Genomic DNA, 22962 nt, shown 5'->3' on the forward strand with positions numbered 1-22962 from the left:
CAGCCAACTTGGCAGAGTTGCATCGGCCTGGGTTCAATGCTGAGGAAATACCTTGCATCTGCAAATAAATCAGCTCAAAATGGAGACCTTCCAGTCAAAAGGAATACCCTCTTCACTCTGTTTCAAGGACTGTAGGTGTGCCTAAATGTGCAGTATCAAAATGTGAACTATGGAACTTCACAACAAAGCAAAGCATTTCAGAATTCTACTTTCCTCGTGTCTCATTCTCTGGTTACCCCTGCAGATGGCATGCATAGGACACATTTTCAGAGTGTATTATTAAAACCAGTCAGATATCTTACTTTTATTTTTGGACCTCCAATAGATATTATCTTGTACTTAAAACCATGTTACTGATTTGAGCTACTGCACTAGCTCATTTACTCAGCATGCCTCATTTGCAGGACATCAGAGCTTTATTTAACCTGCATTTGCTCTCTTCTCCATTTTGTTCTTGGATCATAACATTTTACATCCTATTGTGTTTTTTTTCTTCAGATTTTTCTATTCTTATTTCTGCATAGGGAGTTAGTTGCTTTGTACTTAAAAATGCTTCCAAATGGGTTTGCAAATGGTCATTTACAGACTGGAAGAAACAGAAGACAAATTTCCCCAGTGTGGTATTTTGAAAATAGCCAGTCCATTGTTGTGCTGGTTGATAGGTTGTTTTTCATATCAGTTCCATTAGAGTTGCTTAACAAACACATATGATTCTGTAATGATAACCATGTTAGTACAATAACCTGTTTAAATCCAACCGTGAATTATATTTTTAGAGGTACCTACACAGTACAAATGATCATAAAATATGTTTTTGTCCTGACAATGGAAATTGAATCATATCATGATTAGTCTGCCAGATGTTGTCTCCCTGTTCATTCTTAGCACATTTTTTAATCCGTTTCTTTTGTTGCTGTTTTAGACACCTATTACAATAACCTAAAATATGAATTATCAGACATCAGAAAATGCTCACATTTTGTAGTGAAAAGGGTTAACTGAACAAATCATATATAAGTTGATTGTTTTGCAAATGGTTAGTATTTTGATTGTGCATCAAGATCAAACTTTCAAAATCAAGGATTAAGCAGCTCTACTGTACATATTTTCTTTTTCCTTCAATTGTCTCAGGGACATTTGTTTTGCTTTCTGCATATTAAGTCACTTCTGTCACTTTTTTGTTTTTGCTCAGACAGCACAATGACCTTATAGTTAACTTTTTTTTCAATATCAACTTGTTTATAAACTATAGTTTCCTTTGTTTACAACTCAAACGTTTGAATGTGTCTGGTGGCAAACTAAATGAGGCCTTTTAGTACGTTATTACAATTTGATGGTGATAGGGTTGCTAACTTAGCAGCATGACCTACACTGAAAATATAATATTCCAATAAGGAATTAGTGATGAAGACAGTATTTTATATGGAGAAGCACATTATAATATTTACATTACAACCAAAATGAAATCAGCCCAGTACCTGGGGAATCTACCTGAAGCCAGATCACAACACCAAGACTAATAGAGCCTTCTTCCACATAAATTACTGTAATGCACAGCATAGAAGTGTCATACTTTTATTTATATTACCAAAAAAAATCTAAAAAGTTATTTGGAATGAATTTCCACTGCATTTCTGCACCCTTGAACACACCATCTTCAGAAATGGCCAAATCTTTTCTTTCAACATTTTTGTTTCTTTGTGTTTTTAATTGTTTTTGTGTGAGACAATAAAATGATGTATTGCTCCAATCTACTCCTGTGAATGCCACCCCCTTCAGAAAGATCCACAGGAACACTGGATTGGCAGATGCTCACAGTTCTACTACTGTCTTTGAATCTCCAGCTCAATTATTTAATCACACTGTGGGTTCATCATCTCTGTCAGCTGCCTCGCATTAGTGGTCTGGAAAGTCATCACCTCTGTCAGTGTTAAATATGTCAGCCAATATGAAATGATTTCTCACCAGGATATATGACTTTCTGATAATAGACAGAAAGGTACTTATTTTGCATCATTTATATTCTCAATATATTTATATTGTACAGTATATGGGAGAATGAATATTCATCTGTATTACAAAAATGCTAAAATTATGGTTTCTGAATCTGTTTAAAGGAAAGAAAATAGAGTTCCCTGTCTATCTTAACACATATTCAGTCTAGCCCTATTCAATTAAACTACTGAATCGTTTTAGTGAGATAATCTTTAGTGAGTTTTAGTGACATAATCTTGGCATTTGAAAACATCTTTATCCCTTGAAAAACCTTTTTTTCCAGAGCAGATATTGTTTAATTAAATCTATTTAATTTTCAGCGAATGGACCATTTGTAACTTGCGTCAGCCAGAAAAATGTTTTACTCTTTGCTGATTGAGATCTCTTAAAGAACACAGCTACTGAAATAGAAGCAGTGCTGTTCAGAAGCAGGCATTCATCAAAGAGAATCATACACCAGTATATTGAGAGAGAAGTAGAAGGAGGACAATGTGTTGAAGTGCCAGGTGACAGAGAATAAAGGTTATTAGATAAGTGTCTCCATTAACTATAACAATGTATGACAAGACTACCATAAAGACTAGTTATAATCCTCCCTACTTGATTAAATGAAACTCTTGTCTGCATAAATGCATCTGATCTTCAGAATGTCAATACTAATCTGTTCTTTATCAGGCCTCTTAGAGATAAACTGTCTTCGTGACTACATAAATTCCTCAAAGCAAAAAGTAAAGAGAATGGAGTATCAGCCTGGATAAGAGACATAATGGCATATGTATGGCCATGCGTAGTATACCTATTTCTATGCTAAGCAAAATATAAGCAAAGCCTCTAGGAAGAATTATTCTGCCTTTCAAAGCAAACACATAAAATGAATTTTCCACCAAGAATCATTGAGGTGACTAAGATTTACCACCAGCCAGCATTTTTTTTTGTATAATGAAGGTGCAAAAGCACATAAAACCCATTAACTAATAGTGGGTGTGGAGGTATTAAAGGTACACCCCCCTGCTTATCATTGGGCTAATCATATTCAAAGTTTAAGCATTGATACAAATAGCTTGAATACAATTAAAATCATTAATTCAATTACTTAGTCATGTGGCTGAAGCTGATACCTGATACATCCAATTTTTATATTTAATCATTTATTCTCTCAGATACCACTACCTCACATATTCCCCAGACTTGATGTCCTTCCTCACCTGTTCATATTGATTTAGACCGACCCAAATGGGCCAATGAAATCACACATACTTTAACATATTAGCAGTCTATTACTCTATATATTATCCATTGTGTTAGGACATGGACACAGAAAAAAAAGTGGTAGTGATGGATGGATACAAAAAATACAGTAGCTCAATAACCAAATATTTTTGGTTGCTATCTAAAGACACTTTGCCTTTATAATTCAATAAGTCAAGGTTAATCCATGTTATATAATTCTACATTATATTTCAATATAATAAAATACTATTAGTACTACTATTAACATAAACATAATGTTGTTGAAAAATGTATGCAGATAGCTTGGAAAAAATGGAATAAGATTCATCCATGTTTCTCAACATGGTGAGGAATATGATCCATGAATAAAGCCTCAAGCGGAGTAAATGTCACCAACTGCATAACCTAGATATTGCTCTTCTTCCAGGTTATTAATGTTAATAGTATCTGAGGGACTGTCTATCTAGTGAGACATTTTTTAAAACAGTAGCATGACCACCTTATTGTCCGATCTATTCAAATCTCAAAAGCTAAGCAAGGCTGTATCTTAAGTTGTAAATTCTGGAATGGGAGATCCCTAAAGAAAACCATGTGGCTGCTGTATGGTGTTGGTGCACTGCTATAAGTGGAGTAGGTGGTACTCAGTACTTAGTAACATGGGACACTATGCTATAGGAAGTTAGGGTTAGGGTTATATGCAACATTAAACCAAGGGCCTGATTATTCAGTCTTTAAAGATTACATGGAACAAGTTGAAACAGTAGGTGGGTTAACCTCAGTGTCCCGGTCAAATTTTGCTCTGGGCTTGGATAATTTGGCATAAGCTATTTGGCTAAAGCTTCTCCTTAATTCATTTTCAAATCTTCATCTGATCTGTTTTGTAGTAAGGTTGCAAGAGCATAATGTCTGCTATTCTTCACCCAGGTGGGTGCTACACTACTGACATGGATGACATGAGTCTCCTTCTATATGTAAAACTTTAATGATTATTTAGGATGAAAAGTAATACATGTGCAAAGATTTATTATTAAGAATTCTAATTATTAGGAACTGAAAGAAGCCACTTGTTCTTCTCTAAAAAATACTCAATAGATGTATATTTCAGTAGCACAGGGAGATTGAATAATAAATACAGAAATCAAAAAGTTTATGACATTTGATAACTGCACCTTATCAAATGGGCTATGAATTTATTATTATTGCTTTTCATAAGTCTAGGAGGTCTAAGCAGGGACGTTCACTGATATGCATTTTAAAATATCCCAAGACATTCTATGAGACAACTGCTTATATTGGATCTTGTATTTTAGGGAGTATTTTCAGTTCACTTTCCAGAGAGAAGAGTACTGATTTTTTTTCTTTTTAATAAGACATTATGAAGAACCAATGATGTTAAAACTGGTGTTGCAAAATTACATCTTACCATCTGTTTCATCAAATATTTGCATATCAAAAAAAATTTCTACATTCAAATAAATTTTGTGTAATCATTTCAAAAATAGATAGTTTGGACATGTTTCATAACCTATACCTCACTTTTTTAAATAACTATTCATTTTCATGTTTGGCTAATAAAAACATCATGCCTGGGTGCTGACAAGGGATCTCAACAACCACCAGTTGCATAATTAATCAAATTATTTGCTTACTTAAATAAACCAACATACCTACATGTCTATATGTTAATAGAGAATCAATTTCCCAGGTTTTACATTACATTTAGTGCCGTTTTCAGGAAATATATTTTTTTTCAAGTCCAAGGAAAGCTCTAGGGGACATTAGCCAACAAGCATATCTTAGTGTTGCTTCAGGGCATTCTAATGCTACTTACATTACATATGGGAGAGATCCTGGGGAGCCAAACTGTCAAACAGTGGAAGCACTTGTAGCTTGAAAGTGAAACAGAGTGTGGCTGGACAGAAGATATTAACAGACTGACTCCACATTCCTGCAGAATTTTGCCTCGGGGCCCTATTGCAATTATTGCAGTCCTTCAATGTTAATTTTACCTACCATGTTTACCTCAGAAAAAAAATCATTCTTTGATTTAAACAAATCCATTGGTTCCAGAACTGCCTTTAATCTTTGTTTTAATATTAGAGAAAATTATTATATTAAATAAAGCTCTTCTCCAAACCTGGACAAAGAAACTATTATCATTAATATATGTTTCAGTACTTTATACAGCATATTTCTAGAATATCAGACTGCAGTCTTTCAGGTTTAACTACAGACTTTTATTGGAGATAAACCTTAATCTTGTTAAGTCACTTAAAAAATAACATTTTAATAGCTTTAAAAGCATGCAGCATAATTCCTGTTTTAATGAAAAATGCCTCTTCCCGGGGTTGTTTAGAACCATGTTTCAGTATTCTCCAGGATAGTGAGCAAAATACAAACATGAATCACAAAATCTTCTACCTTGGCATGTTTGTACAATATTTATCCCCAATTGTTATTTTTATCTTTATTGACTGTTGAAGGAATATTAATAATAAAGTGCAAAGGAATTGCATCTCTGTCTCTGTGCACTCAATAACACCCACAAGCTTACAGCACTTTGCTCTGTGTGGAAACCAGAGGGGGCCATATTCAAAAAAGCATGGGCAAGCTGTGCAGAGCATTGATGTGTTATGAATGTACCAGCATGATCATTGCTTATAAATTCAGCCCTGATGGGCAATATCGGAAAAACATTTCCTGGGCTTAAAAATAGAGGAAACGTCAGTCCCAGCTTTTATTTTGTCCTAGCAGGAAGAAAATGCCAAGATACATAGATAAAAAAAGATAGCTTGAATTTTAGTCTAACACAATAACTTATTAATAGATTCCCAGATTATTTGTGAGGTGAGCAGTATTTAAACTTTACAGGGCTCAGCAAAAGGAAGAAAACATAAACATAACAATTAGGATAAAGTATTCCAAAATACTGAATAAATAATCTGAAAAGTTGCATGTCATCTCGTTTGTTCAATACAATTTAAAAATGCTATATAAAAAATGTTACAACTGATCAATAAAACAAATATTTTATGTTTAATTAACACACTAATTAAAAAAACTCCTGTTGTTTCTTTACAATAAAAAGTACATCCTAGACTGGTAGAAAATCGCATACTATTATTTAAAAGCAGAAAAGCAAGGCACAGGAGGAGCTCAGAAACAAACGTCTCTGCCTCAGATGTGTGTCACTACCTGACGGCAACTGGGAAAATGCAAATTCCCAAAATGGCAGTAAACAACTGGATAAGTGCCTCTAGGACTACAGTATATGGGAGTAGACATTGAGTTTACTAGATGCTTGTGAGATTGCAGTGCTATTAATCCACTGATTGACACTCAAAGCCTTTTCACTCTGGCACTACAAAGCCAAACCCTCAAGTATATCTCAATTTATACACGACAATTCCTGGGATTTAGCATGAATCAAGCTTTCAGACATTAGCCCCTCAAGCTATCAGGTACTGGCCTGGAGCTTCAATTAATGGTTTATATAAATTCAACTTCTAAATCAGGAGCATGAAGTCCAAGGAAAATTAAAAGCCAAGTCCATAATATGTGGACTTGAAAATACGACCTCAATCATCCATGGAGCTCACGCAGTTGAAAAAACTGAACATGGTAGAATTTTAAGTTACTTATTTTCTTGCAGCTTAGTGAGAAATACACTAAAGGCAAACCTTGATGGGATATGTCAGGCTTAGACATTTTTTCTTTCTTTTATTTTATTCAGTTCATATACAAATAATTACGGTAATTAAAATAAATCTTTAGTTATTTAAGGGGACTAAAACTGCTAGCCAAGCCAAAGCTATAGCTAAGAAATCAGATCTGCTGTCAATTTACATGAGTGGGTAATGAAAGCTAAAACATTATTTCTGAGGCATGGAAGAAGAAAAAATAACTTTATTATTTGTAACATTTTCCAAATGATTGCTTATCATCTATCACAGATTTTATACCCATGAATACCTTAAATTTGTAACATAATATACAGTATAGAAGCATTGTTTATTTAGTAATTTGTAATGCTTTTTAGATCTTGTTTAGCACTTTCCATATCAGGGATTTTCGGATTTTCCAAATTCAGTCTTTTCTGTTGATTGTCCATTGGTTTTAATTATTTTTTTTATACAACATATGACAAATAATGGGACAATGCCGTGGGTAGTGGCTAGAGCTGCTGCCTCTGAGTGCTAGGGCCCTGGGTCAATTGCAGACCTGAGATGTCACCTACAGGTATGTGGAGTTTGTTATATTCTCTTTGTGCATGGATTTGCAATGGGTGCTCTAGTCTCTTCCCATAGTCCAAACACACTGGTGGGTTAATTAGCTTCAGGAATTTTGGCCCTGGTGTGAGTGCATGCATGTCTGTGTGCCCTGTGATGGACTAGTGTCCCCTCCAGGGTGCATTCTGCCTTTTGAACATTGCTTGCCGGGATAGGCTCCAGCTCTCACACAACCCTGAATTGAATGAAACAGTTACAAAATCAATGGAAGGATGACAAATTACTTCTATAGTGTGACCATATCCACTCTCAGTCAAAACAAATCTGAATCATATCTCTGTGTGCTGTGCACATGTTCAACCTGATGTCATGAACCCTTCACAGTTTATAAAGTCAACTATTAAAAATGGGAAACAGGCCAAAACTTACTCAGCAGAATTCATGAGGTTCTTGATGAGTAGTTTAGTTCAACCCAGTTATGCCGGTGTGGAAAGGCTTTGGTTCCCTTTGCTGTTTGCATAAAAGAGATATCATCATTGCCTCTCCTTCCTGAGCTGGTTTGAGGACTGTAGAAGTTAGCTCAGTTCATCATTAGCTGACTTAGAGCATATACAAAAAAGAATTAGTAAACTATTATTTTTAATGGGCATTCACCCTCGTTGAAACAATATGTGGAAGTGGAACAAGACCAAAAGCAAGTTCTGTTGCTTTGTCTATGCATCCTGCAAGTTACTATTCATTTCTTAGAAAGAGGTGTCATTGTGTAATCCATGTGATCTCGGTCACACAAACAGTTCCCCTGTGTGCAAGAAAGGGCCTTGAACTGTTGGGGTTTGAAGGGAAAAAAGTAATTTTAACCCTAGAGTTGACAGGGATCAGGAAAAAGTGACCAAAGTAAAGAAAACAAAAAGAATAGTGTCTCTGAGCACAAAAACTGCTACACAGTAGAGAGATTTTCTTTTGTGGTGTCTGTTAGCCACTTCCTAGAGTGGATTGAGTATGAGCAGAACAGGCTGTGCCTTCAGATAGTGGGAAAAAAGAGGGACTCCAAATGAGGTGAGTGGGGTGGCTCGTCTTTAATCAGAAACAAGTGCTCTTTAACATAGCTCTGAACGCTCACAAAAGGACTTGAATGCATATGATTTCTCCACTGTCTAAGTGTTATTCATCTAAAAGGACCACACACAGATTTTTCAATTAAATTGAAAACAAAACAGTTATGGTGTTCTATGTTTAAAGTTCAGTATTTGTGTTTTTCCAGGTTATCTTTAACAAGATTTCAAAACACAACTAAGATCTATCTAAATGAAGGAAAATATGTTTTTTAAATAATTTGTAATCTGTAATATCCTCACATCCTGTAAATCTAAAACCAGAGTTTTAATTAAAAATTAATACCTACAAATGTTAAAATGATAAATCTAGCTATTTGCTACAAATATTAGAGTCATATTTTTTAAAAGAATAAAAGCACTAGACTACAAGCACAGGAAAGCACAGTCCCCTAGACAGTTCCAGCAATGTGTCTCAAGTCTACAAAAAGCCTAGAGGCACAACTATCTCAGAGGGAGATGAAGTGACTTTGGCTTCAGAATACCTTAAATAATAAATTAAAAAAATAAATTAAATCATACTGTCTGTGTTCTACCCAATCAGTGTTCTTGATAACTTCACATATAACTACATTTTAGTTATGATGCACATGAGGATAAGACATTACGTTTATTACATCACAATTAAACAGAAACTTAATTTTCTATTTCATATCCCTATGAAATGTACTTAGAATAGTGCACAGACATCTGGCTAGTGTCATGCTGCAAAAGAACAAGTAAAGGTTGCTGAAAAGAGAAGAAAAGAAACACAACGTTTTGACTGTGGAGCCTTCTGCAGGTGTTTACTTGTTCCTTTGCAGCCTACGCATGCTGACTCAGCCACCTACTTGAACTAGTGCTATACTTTTTATTTCAGAAAAACTGAATTTCAATTTCCATCATTTGATTATTATACCAATGTGTCATAAGACTATAATAAAATATACAAATGAGAAGAGGTTATTCAAACCATTTGCTATAGCTTTCTTGAGTATACAGTATAAGCTCAGGGAAAACATTACCCTGTGTTGTAGCCACACAGTATGAAAGTATGAATTAGTGAATGAATAGAAGTGGAAGTCATCAGCCTGTCTCCGTTGTCCTATTGATGGACAAAGAACAGGGGGAAAGTAAGATAAGGTGATGAGTGCTTGAGTACAAACATTGAAGCTCCTTATCTGCTCATATTCAGAAGAGGTTGGAGCAGATAACAGGGATGATAGTCTGTGTTTCAAGGAAAGTCAGCTAAACTGCCACATGGTTCCCCAGGGACTGAGTGAGTATGGGCTGTCCTATTGTGCATTTCTGCTGCCTGATGTTTTGCACAGATGTTTCAAAACCATTTTGGAATCATTGTGCCATTGTTTCGGAACTCAACCAAGAAAGAATTTCAAACGTTTCCAGTACAATTTAATTTCAAAGCTTAATAACAGACAATTACTTCTTTATATCTGTATATTTAAAACCCCATACACCTGAAGAACTAGATGTAAAAACAGAACAATGTGTTTATAACATCTTTGGGGATTCTGTCACAACTGTTGATAATCTTTACATCAATTACATGTGCATACTGTATACTGATGGTGAGTTATACAGTAAATGTGGATTTTCCATATTTAAGTAATTATTTTTAAATTCAATCTCATACATTGTAGAAAGACATATCCCATTTTCTAACATATTTTCCTGAATTACTCCTCTCTGTAAAAGTGGCATCAATACTTATCTCTGAGCTCAGTCTTCTAACCTCCATTTTTTCACTTTTAACTAGACTCCAGTTCATTGTCCCAGGGGTGCTGCCAAGAAATACCTGTTAGGTTCTTGAAGAGCCTTGCTGACAACTATGAAAGCTTTTTTTTCTTTTTCTTCCTTTTTTTCCTCTTTGCTTCAATGCGGTTTCCTTCTAACCAATCTCTTACAGTGACATTCCTCATAAATCAAGCTTCTTTCTTTTTTTTCTTTCAACCTGAAGGGCAATGACACATAATGTATATGGAAAAATATGCCCTTGATCATTTCAGAAGCACACTTACATTATCATTTCTTTTCTGCATAAAATGAATATCTGATTCATGATAAATTGATTAGCAATCAGATATTAAATATTGCTTGTAGTCTTCTAGGAATACATGGGGGAGATTCAATATGGTGAATTCTCCTTAATTCAAGAATGATAGAAATTTACTAATGTGAAAATCAAATTTAGATTCATAATTATACTACATGAGATGCAGAAATAAATGTTAACTTAAATATTATAGTGATGGCATCCTACATTAATTCAGTTTAATGATCAGTTGGTAATCTGCAGTGGTTAATATAGTAAAAAATGAATAATAAACAAACATTACAAATTCCTGTCTGAAAAATGTGAACTTTAACAGCTACAGTTTTGAAAGTGATTCATTTATTGGGAAACAAAATATCCCTTGAAGTGCTAGAATCACAGAAATATGCTTTAGCAATACTAGTCATATGCAAGAAAGCTGCTATGTTGAGTCAGATAAGGTCTCTCTGAAACAATGTACTTGTATTTCCTGTAGGGACATCAGCTTTACTATTGCTCTAGATTGTGTCAAGTCAGTCCATCCCTACAAATTAAGAACTAGTCATCAGATAATGCTAATGGTACAATTAACTGTTCATTAATCCTCTTCTTTCCTGGCCCACTTTGCTGCCAGAGTTACTATGTCATCAGTAATGCCCAATAAATAAAGTCAAGTCTGGATACAAATTGTCAGCCTGCAGGAATTGCTGGAAAATCATTTGTTGATCAAATTTCATGACTTACAAAAATGACAAAGAGAAATATTACATAATATTGATGTATTATAAGAAGCATAATATAATAACATTGCATGGGAAAAGCACATATACTGTATGTGTAATCTGTTTCACCTGGTTAAATCACAGTTCACTTAAAATAAAACATCATGATGTGACATTTCACTTACACTGTGTTAAAACCAGCTAAAACTTAAATTTATACTTATTTAAAAAGTGCCAAATATCAGATTTACTCCAAACCTAAAAAATAAGATAACTCTCCCATAGCATTAATTATAATTCTAGCTGAAATGGAACCTTCAAGTCACTGGCAATTAAACTCATTTGAACTCCCTTACAGAATGTATCCTTATTCAGTTGGTGTAAATTGTAAGATATTTGCAAGTCTTTCTTGTTAAGCAGGGATTGGCTTTCTTCTAAGCAGTAGCAGATGTGCTTGGGTTGAGTCTGGCTAGTTTTCACTTACACATTCTAATGACACAATTGCTTCTAAGACAGAACCACACAAACAGCTATAATTAGACCTGTCATTTATTAATTAGGTGTAAAAAAATATTGACCATTTGAAAGGTGCATTCTTGGTCTGGTTTCAGACAGCAACATTTTTGCAAGATTAGCTATAGGTTCATAGACAAAATAGATTTTAAAAACATCTCTCAAACACAAAAGATTCAATAATGTCTGAAGTGTTTGCAATCTATCAGCTATTGTTACCATTAAATATTGGTCCTAAAAATTTGATTTACCTACAACTTCATTTTCTTGAAAATACAGACTCTTGGAACTTGGAGGTGATTATCTGTCGACAGTGTGAAATATTAAAACCAAAATTGGTCTTTCAAAAAAAAACATAACACCAGATACACCTCTTCAGTCAAAAGTTTATTTTGACCATGGAATACCAATTTGCTAATCACTGAGTAACCAAAGTGATATTGTTTACCCTTGACTATAACACTCCCAGCTGATTTGTAGTAAACTACTTTTACTACAGTAAAGTACTATTTATGATTTTTAAAACATGTGATTTACACTTGGAATAAGAACATGTGACAAGAAATGTGTTGTTTCTGAATCTGTTACTGAGTAGAAATATTTTTTTCATTTTGTTTCATTCTATCTTTTAATTGAAAACGCAGGTGGGATAATAATAGCAGACATCTGAATGAGAATTTGAACAAAGTATGGAACCTATTGTGGTCTATGCTGCCAATACTAGTTGTCTGTGAAATCTGACATTTAAACCACTTTGCCACCCATTCAGCAAACAGAAACTGTTTCTGTGTCACACTTGGATCTTGAGTTCATTTCTTTTTTATTAACTTTTAATACCATAAACTACCTTTAACAGACACAAATGTTTCTGGCATGTTTCATTGTAATGATCTTAGATCTCAAACACTTATTTTTATAAAGTGATAACTTTTAAATACTTGGTGATTCTGTGTGCTTATGAATAGTTTTTGACAGATGTCCTCCCATTAGTCACTGGATCTAAGCCCGGCTACCAAAAGAGTATCCAATATAGGACCCCAGTCCAGAAACCTTACTCCAGTGCTTAAGTGCCTGGAAGGTCCTATACTGTAGGTCACTATGGAGTAAAATTGTAAATATTTGATCAATTTATAAGCTAATTGGTCCAATTATGTTTAAAATGCATAGTTTTGTACTGTAAAATAGTATTTTAATTTGAAGTGATTTATTGCTTTCTTAATTAAACACATCACCTGCTTTAGTGTTCAAAATGAAACTGAAAATTTTCCAAGAATTCAGAAATTACTGTATTAGGGGTAACCCATAACCCCTGCTGGATTATGACTCTTCAGGACCAGGTTTGGACCCCCCTGCTCCAATGTGTGACAATTATCTTGTTATTGTGGTTATACGATTTATATAAATCTGACATAACTGAGGCCAGCACAGGGGTTCAATGGTTAGCATTGCCTCCTCACAGTGCTGAGTTCAATTCCAAACCTGGGGTGCTATCTGCATGGAGTTTTTATTTCCCTATCGTTGTGTAGGTTTCCTCTGGGTGCTCCAATTTCCTCCCAAAGTCCAAAGACGTAAGTTAAGGTAAGTTAATTGGCTTCTGGGAAAATTGGTCCTAGTGTGCATGAGTCTGTGTCTGTGTCTGTGTGTGTCCTGCAATGGACTGGCATCCCTTCCAGGGTTTATCCCAGCAAGCCTTGCACCAGTTGCTTGCTGGGATAAGTTCTGCCCCCTTTACCCCCATGACCCTGAACTAAGTCTTTTCTACAACTTTGATAAATGTATTCTGCAAAATCACACATTTGCAGTTCTGGGAATATGTTTTTATAGAGAAAGGCTGTCTTGCTGTTAGTGTTTAGTTAACTATAGTCTTCGACTTCATGCATCAGAAAGCTCTGCTAAGGGAAGTATTTTACAAATATGTTAACATCAAAGGAAATTAAAACACATGGGCCTACTTCACTAGGGTGAATACAAGAATGCTAGATGGTATGGGCTAAATAACACCCAAAGTTATGAGTGGAATGCAATACAAACCACTGCAATGTTGATGCACTAGTTAATTTAAAATGAGACAGCATGTCTTTGTTATAAGTTTGTGGCTCATAAATTCAGCCTTGAGCATTCACTTTTATATGCATAGCACAGTACTATTCATTGTTTTCGTGAGGGCCTTTGGATTTGGAGGTGATTTGTTGTTGCAAAATTCTAAGCATTAGTGTTTCCATCTACTGGTTGAAAAAGGTAATTTCACTCTGTCAATTACTCGTTACCAAAGTTACCTGGGAAGAAAAATTGCAAGGAAAATTATAAATTTTAGAAAAAGCAGGAGCACGATCCATAAAATTAATATATAAATATATCTGACACCTAACGTTTTAACAATATTTTATAAGCTCTGGTCTTTAAAAGTTACAGCACAAAAAGAAAGTTACATAAATATTCGCTAATATCCATTACTTTTTACTCGTTGTAGATTAGCACAGTTTAAAATAATACATATATTAATATATATTAATATATATATATATCAGTACCAGCAATTACAATTTAATTTTCAAACTAACATAAAACTTAAAATTGCATCTTAAGAATTGTACAAATAACAAGAAATGCATTCGTAGAAAAAGTTTACGAGCAAAACTGGAGAAGAAAAAAACGACCTCAAAGACAGCCACTGTGACATTCAGCCCACCCTTGACAAAAGTTCCCAGTGCTGCTATGTATAGCTGCTAAATGCCACACTTTCTGATGAGAACAGCGGTGATTCACACAGCTGTCTGCATCCTTCATGGCCCCTTCCTACTACCAGCACCGAGCAGGAGAGGAGTGAATTACTATAATAAGAATGCGTTCTCTGACAAATCCAAGCCGTACCACGCCGTTTTCCTATTGCACCTTGTGGTTATACCTGTAATCGTATACTTCCCCTGGGCGCACCTGTGGCTAGATACAATCACTGTATCTCTGTCACTTTCAGCAAAAGATGGTAGCTTAATACCTCGCTAGGTCTAGAGAAGCATTCCCGGTTGTCAACAGAGAAATACATATCTCCTGGCTGCAAAACACAGCGTGCACAGCCAAAGACATTTGTATTTTGGACAATAAAAGGGGTGGATAGATCTTATACATTACATCGCTAACTTGTCGATGAAAGTCTTACTTTTGATGGAAAAGTTAAGAATATCCACCTAATTATCTTAATTATACGTGCATGGATGTACACAAATATATAGTATATACAATAGTCTTTATTGTAGCCTATTTGATCTTATAATGGCAACAAACACCATCTAAATCCATGTACGGCAGTCAATTCTAAATCGCATACACCATTTAGTACAAATAGTAGAAGGTACTTCATGATTTTAATATGAAAACAGCAGTTCTGTGGAAAATTAAATTATTTCATATTGAAAAGCAGGATTAAATTGCGTTACTTCTTCGATCAGACTCGATGCAAGGACAATTAATGTTCCGATGACTGCATATATTTACCGAATGGCAAAGAAGAAAAATGGCAATGGGATATGCATCGCTTCTAACTCATAAACAATTCTGTATTTTAACTGATTATTTTTCTTAGGTAAAAAATATCACATTCAATCTCAATTGTGAAATCACAGGGACTGTGTCGCTTATGAGACATTATAAGCGGATGACAAGAACAGTTCAGAACCGTTTTAATTTTACCTGCCGGGCAGTTGCAGTCAGGTGGAGCTTGACGTGCAGTCCTTATCTTGGCCAAATGTTCGTAAGATCTCTGTTAAATAAAAATATAAACATATTGCAACATAAGAAAAGGAAGGTATAAATCATTTTATTCAGTTGTCCTATCATCTGCAGTGCAACTGACGCAGCCATAAAGTATTTCAATGAATGAGTAGGAAATCCTACCTGAGACAGTAGTTCATCCACTCTTTCTTGTATCATTGAATTCAGCTGATCGACAGAAAAGCCTGGAACCTGATGATAAAGTAACTGTCCGCTTCCAGTTTCTAATGCGAATACTCTTTCTTTGATAACGGAGGTCTGTATACCAAGAAATATGCAGATCGCTACAGACACAAGGGAAAATGTGAAAGAGAGAGCATTTGCAAAAGTCCGGCAACAGTAGTCCTGTCTTTGCGAACCTGCTTTCTCCTCCATGTCTTCATCGCACCTCGCGTCTCCTTTACCTCCCGCAACCTTCATACTCATTTTTCAGCAATGCAACACCACACGCTCCGCATGTAACTCAGGCGGAGCAGTGAACGTCTGATATTGCCAGCCTCGGTGTTAATGCACAGTGCATCAATGTTCAGAATTTAAAAAAATAAAACCTAAAACCATTAAATAACTGACTACCTCCAAAGGATGCCCGAAAAAGTGTGAACTGTTCCAATAAAAGGACCTTCACCCACTTGTCAGAATGACCTATAACAGGCTCATCGGCTTTGAGAAGCTTTTACTAACTTGTTGCGCGCTCTTCAGGAAGTCTACTAAACCTGACTCCAGAACTATCCACTGCCTAAATGGCTAGATGAATTAAAGGACTGGAGTACTGATGTGAACGTAAAATGACCACTATAGTGCCAGTTCCTCTTATGCAGTGACTGCTCTGATAAACTGTCTCCTCACTACCCTTGGTAAATACTGCAGCACGCCTTCAAATCTCCGCCGTTCGGTCTCATTAACATAAATTATTGATACCAGCTCCGAGTGCGCCTTATTACCATAAAACATAAATATGCACTAAGAGGGCGTATCAGCACCGTTTGTGTGAGCCAAGTACGCGCTACCTGTTAGGCAAATCTCTTCTTCTAACATTCTTTATATTCTCCAAATGAAATATACTGTATCTGACTCAAGAAAAGGAATAAGAAGAATACTGTAGGTGTATGCGACAATAATTCTACTTGAACTACTGCTTTTTATTATTAGAGTGATTTTTCTTCTTGGGCTTTTAAAATACAGATGACTAGATTCATATCTTGTAAAACGGCCAGTTAACACATACTGTACCCTTCTGACAGCATTTCCAAATATTTCAAGAAGGTTGTGTTTTGGTTACATGAGACAAAATGTTTTTACAACGTTACTCGAAGGTTAGCATTCATCTGTGCGGGACATTCCTACATAAAGTGGTCACATTAAGATCACATAGATCATTTAAGTTTGGAATATATTTCAAACATTTTACTTAAGGTTAACTTACATGTACTGTAATATTAATACATCCAAAAGATTACAATAACCCAACCTGACAAGTGAACCCAGTACCTGCAGCAGCACTGAGGTACTGTTATATTTCCGTTGTGACAACTTTGCAAGTAATTTTTCTACAACATTTCATTATCTCTACAATTTATCACTTTTGCAGCAATTGATATCACCATGTTTGTACTTTTTATGGTTTAAAACTTGGTGTGGTTCATACATTGTTGCTACAAACAGCATTGACACCTTATATGAAAAGCACCAAATATATACTGTATGTCAATATTAAAAATATTATTAGAGCTAGTCTAAATTTATGAAAATTAATAAAATATTTATAGGCATATCTATAAAGTGTATACCATAATATTCCTTATCACTACCAGGAATATGTATTCAATCTTTGATTTTCAAAACAATCTCAATATCCAACTTTTAATTCCCCTTTATGTATGAAACAATAGCCTCTATTAGGAATAATTAGAAATTAGATAAGGGAAAATATATCATGTATTCAAGAAGCCCTTTTCACATGGAAATGATGTGCTTTTGTTCTCTCAGTACTAAGCTTTTTTATATTTAGCTGTGAAATAGTAGTATCCAGCGTGGTATTCAGAAAAGAACTTGTGTTTAACTAGTATTTTTCAGTAATGGAAAATAATTATTTGAATGGCAGTGACTGATGTGCACAATAGACAGGGGATTAAAATGGACTGGAGTACTTTTGTGAGATTCTAAAAGGAATTTGCATACATGATTTAAAACAAAGGTTTTCAACTATTGTAAACAACCTGTATTTTAACACATAAGTGTAAAACAAGTCCTGGAATGCACAAAAGCTACAGAAACTACCGACAACCCAAAGATGCATGAAGATATGTGTTCAAAATAAAGAGAAAAGACAGAAAAGAATATCAATGGGTTGTAAAAACATGAGTATGTAACAGCATTAAAAGTATAATAATTGCTTACACTTATATAGCACTTTTCTGGACACTCCACTCAAAGCGCTTTACAGGTAATGGGAACTCCCCTCCACCACCACCAATGTGCAGCCCCACCTGGATGATGTGACAGCAGCCATAGTGCGCCAGAACGCTCACCACACATCAGCTATCAGTGGGGAGGAGAGCAGAGTAATGTAGCCAATTCATAGAGGGGGATTATTAGGAAGCCATGATTGGTTACACCCCTACTCTTTTCGAGAAACACCCTGGGATTTTTAATGATCACAGAGAGTCAGGACCTCGGTTTTACATCTCATCCGAAAGACGGTGCCGGTTTACAGTATAGTGTCCTCGTCACTATACTGAGGCATTAGGACCCACATGGACCGCAGGGTGAGCGCCCCCTGCTGGCCCCACTAACACCTCTTCCAGCAGCAACTTTAGTTTTTCCCAGGAGGTCTCCCATCCAGGTACTAACCAGGCTCACACCTGCTTAGATTCAGTGAGTTGCCAGTTGTGAGTTGCAGGGTGATATGGCTGCTGGTACCCTGCAAGTATGAAGATATAAAGACAAGGAGATAAATAAAAAAAAAGAATAGACTCTTTCCATCCCATATATCTCAAGTATAACAAGGTAACTAATTTGCTCATTTATTTGTTTTTATGTGTTTATTTTCACTTGTGTTTTAAGTTAAATTATTTGATTACTCTTCCTGATCATTGTATCTTCCCAGTTATTACAAACTGACTTTCTCTTACCTTCTGTTGTTGTCCAATAACGAACTGACTCAGTATGATAAATGAAGGGTCTTCATTGAAGTTTGGGAGGGATGAAGTCAACCAAACCTTTCACCCCAGATATTCCAAACCGACATTCCCAGCATCATTTCGTGAATGTTTATAAAACACACAAAGCTTATTTTTGTAGTTCACGTTGTGCAATGTTCCTCTACCCTATCTCCACCTTTGCAGCTACCCCTTGGTTAACCCCTCACTCTGCATGGGGGTCCAAGTTTTCTCATCCTATGGTGAGGTGGCTTCAGCAAAGCGGGTTAAGGCAAATTTAATTACTCAAACATCCTCAAACACATCCAATCCTTGGGTGTCAATATACCTCATTAAATACACATGGGCATAAAAGCCGTTGATTTCCTTCAGTGAAACAAACACTCCACCACTCTCTATGCTGCTACGTCAAATGTTCTATTGCCCACAGGAAACAGCAACTCTGACTATCAGTTGTCAGTGTTTACCCTCAATAGTCTCCAAGCATGCAGATCATTGTCATGCAGTTGTGAGTTACTGTACAGTCATGCTGCTGAAGTGCAATTAATTTTTCCTGGAGGTTTTTGTTCTCTAGACACTGCAGTCTGGAAACAATGTAAATGAATCAGACAATTGTGATGATCCTGGACCAATGTGGTGAAACTCACAGTGTGTGGATGTGGACTGTCTTTCACAGAACCATTTTCTGTCTTTGTCTCAACTAGCCTGCTCATTGCAGAACTAGCACATTTTATTATTTGCGCAGCCTCTTTAACAAATAGCCCATCCTACAGGATGATCCCTCCATTGGGGCCCTCTTTTCTGACCGCCCCATCATCTCATATCGCCGACCACCTAATCTGCATAAACGTCTTGTTCACTACTCCCTTGACCGCCCTCAGCAACCATCCACACCAGGCACTTTCCCTTTCAACAGAGCTCGCTGTATCACCTGCAAGGACACATCAAATACCACACTCATTCAAGACCCCTCAGCACAATTCTGGATCACCCAGATGGCATCTTGTACCTCCAGCAACCTTATTTACTGTATCTCTTGCAGTAAATGCACAGCCATCTACATTGGAGAAACAGGAAGGAGACTCGGACACCACTTCAGAGAACATATTAGGGCCATGAAGATTAAAGATCTCTCCAAGTCCATTGCTTCTCATTTCACCTCTGACAGCCATGACCAGTCTAATCTCTCCGTCTGTGTTCTCAAAGATGGTTTTCCGAACTCATACATCAGAAAGACTACAGAAACCAAAATTATCCTGCAGCTAGGATCACAACTTCCCCCTTCTCTTAACGACAAACTATTTTTCTTTTAAATTCTCTCTATTCATTGTAGGTTTCATTTCACACTTCTCTTCACCTATCCTGACTTCACAGCTGCTGATTGGCCTCTCCTTCTGTCCCCTGCCCCCTCCCCTCGCTCTTCCTCTCTCCCAGTTTTTGTTCTCCTTCTCCATTACCTTTGCTTACTGCCCTGTCTTTCTCACACCTGAAGAAGGCTCTACGGCCGAAACGTTGTGTTTTCTTTCTTATCTTTTCCGCATGGAATAAACCTATTACTTGTTCCTTTGCAGCCTACGCATGTTGATGCAGCTACCCACCTGATTTACTACTACCTTTAGTCATGCCAATAGCCACCATTTCAGCAGTTCAGTCTAATCCTAATTAACGTGATAAGATGACAAAAATATAGGGATAATGTAATTAATACTTTAATGCTTGGACTATGTTTGTCTGGCCTGACGAAATGACAGCCCTCGCCATATGGTCAGGTCTGCCAAAACTTCTCACTTGTGAGGAATGAACCAGAGAGGCTGTTGCAAGTGTGATGATGAGGTGGAGACATGTGTAAAAGGTGCTCAACTGTTTCTGTTTAACAGCTCCATTACTGGTGATCTTCATTGCTTTAGTAAGGCTTTGTTGTATGTTTTGCTGTCCTTGCATTAGAGCTTAATTAAAATCACATATTTGTGATTGGTTAAGTCTACAGATTCTCAATTAACTTCATTTGGCAACTTTATCCAACTCAAATATCACACACTGAGCATTTGGTGTTTTAATGAAACCTCATCAATTGAGCTCAACATGTTGCTATTTCCAGCAGGAATACAGCTGAAACACCTACCTGTTCAATATATAAATGGACAGTGTATTAAATGTATATTAAATGTTTAAATTATGTTGGATGATGTTCAATTTTTAAACTATTCTGAAACACAAGCAAGAAAAATGGCCAAGACATCCTGCATGTAGATGAAATCCGTAGGTTATCACAAGATTTTTTTATTAGCAGAGGATCATTATAAATAAGGGTTTTCAATAAATAAAATAGAAAGTACAGTCAAAAACATCCAGGTAAAAAATATGAGTGGGATCAGCTTCTCGGATATGCACAAATGTACATTTAAAACTGTAATATTACATAAAGGAATATGGATATTTATATTGGCACAAGTATATGTGATATGTAATTACATACTGTATAAGTCCTTTTTTGTAGAAAATGAATCACAGCTGACAAGCCATGTACAGTACAGCAAGGTCATCTCCACCTACCTGAGATAATAACTGCAAATGCCAATTATTTCCTCAGTGGGACATTCTTGAGCATTATTTCACAAAACCTTGATTGCGTACAACGCATTTTATGGAAAAATTGATGGTGTTCTTATGGATCCAGTCTCCATAGTATTTGGGAAAATTTTACTAGATCCCCTCATTTTTGTGGATAGTGATACTGGAGTGGTGGAACAGAACTTATTATATGTTTGTTATTTTACCTCTGTTTTTAATTATTCCTAATTGCCATTCAACACTAAATAATGCATTCTATTTTTATATATTAGTTTCGTTGAACATGGTTGCCAAAATGTCTTAGGGACACTGGTGTTAGGAGAATTAAACTTTACCTCCATTAACGTTTTACACCAGAGCTAGGCCCAAACATTGGTGCTGACTTTTCAAAATGATTAGGGATAATCATCTTAAAATTCATTCACAGTAACAAAGCATTTCTCTGCCTCCAACTTCTTTAACCATCAACAAAAGCTTCATAGTGTTGTTTAAGCAGAACATGCTCATTCACACTGCAGTCTTCCTAATGAAGTTCGCCACAGCGTCTTCAACATCCTGGGAAACAAGATCTCTGGGAATGTGGAGCACCAAAAAGGTGTTCATTTTGCTTAGCAAAACTTGTCATTACACACATTTTGCATGTCAGAAGCTTCTGCTCACCTGTGTATATACAGTAAGTCTCACAAACAGGACTTCCCATTGCACATTCTTCTCATACCCCTCCCACCACCCCATCTACACCCCTGTAGCAACACCCTGGCTCAGTCCTTGCAATACAGAGGGGGTCTGGGCAGCTTCACAATTAAGGTGAGGCTGCCAAATCCCTCACTCAGGCAATCTACACCAAATATACTCTGCATATTCCATCTCTCTCTTGCGTTTATTACAATCTAACCAAACTACTAAAATGCAGATTCTGTCTTTGCACAGAAGATCACTTTCTGTTACTATCAGAAGTCAAATCAAGTGTCCATACAGGGTTAAGTGATTTTTTTCGTGATAGTGCTGGTTTCCAAATTAGAAATGTAACCTTGTCTGAAATATAGATTTGGGTAGAGATACATGCTGCATAAAGAAAAACTATCTGCTGGAGGAAACTGAAAAGCTCTTAAGAAGGGCTGGATGCTATTTATTTGCTATTAAACATCAATGAGTAATCTGATGCATTACAAGAGCTTTATAAGACTAGGAATTTACCTTTCAGAGAAGGGCTCTTGAATGAAATTTATATTCTTTCCCCTTAAGCTCACTGTCGGCATCAGTCAGGTTCCCCCCTACAAGACTCCAGTAGCCAATCTTCTCATAGACTAACTGATAGTTAAAGTAAAGAGAAGCAGCCATTGGACTGATAACATTATGGTCAATATAACCCAATTTTCTGGAATACATACACATTGTAAACTAAGGACTCACTTCTATATCATGCTGTGAACATAAATAGGCTCTGCTTGTCATGGAATTGCATAGGCTCAATGTTGAACCACATCTTTGTGACTCTTTTAAGTATTTTGTACCTCTTTATTACAATGTACATTTTAAATATCTCATAACATCCAAACTGAACTTTAAATTGTTTCGGGCTTACCATTCCAAAGACTTTAAAGTTGCTGGACATGAAAATTATTTTACCAT

General features: G+C 36.0%; 1 long non-coding RNA gene across 1 annotated transcript in view; it reads right to left on the reverse strand.

Annotated features, from left to right (window-relative positions):
* The window catches only part of LOC148678127 (uncharacterized), a 114168-nt gene extending 97708 nt beyond the window's left edge, over positions 1-16460 (reverse strand). Inside the window, exons 1-2 of the long non-coding RNA XR_015941115.1 lie at positions 15725-16460; positions 15521-15590 (exon numbers count right to left, since the gene is read on the reverse strand). This is a non-coding gene — a long non-coding RNA (uncharacterized LOC148678127). The remainder of the gene's footprint in view (positions 1-15520; positions 15591-15724) is intronic.
* Between the last annotated feature and the right edge of the window lie 6502 nt (positions 16461-22962).

The sequence above is a fragment of the Lepisosteus platostomus genome, chromosome 1, assembly GCF_059453375.1.
Source record: "Lepisosteus platostomus isolate fLepPlt1 chromosome 1, fLepPlt1.hap1, whole genome shotgun sequence".
NCBI classification, from domain to species: Eukaryota; Metazoa; Chordata; class Actinopteri; order Semionotiformes; family Lepisosteidae; genus Lepisosteus; species Lepisosteus platostomus.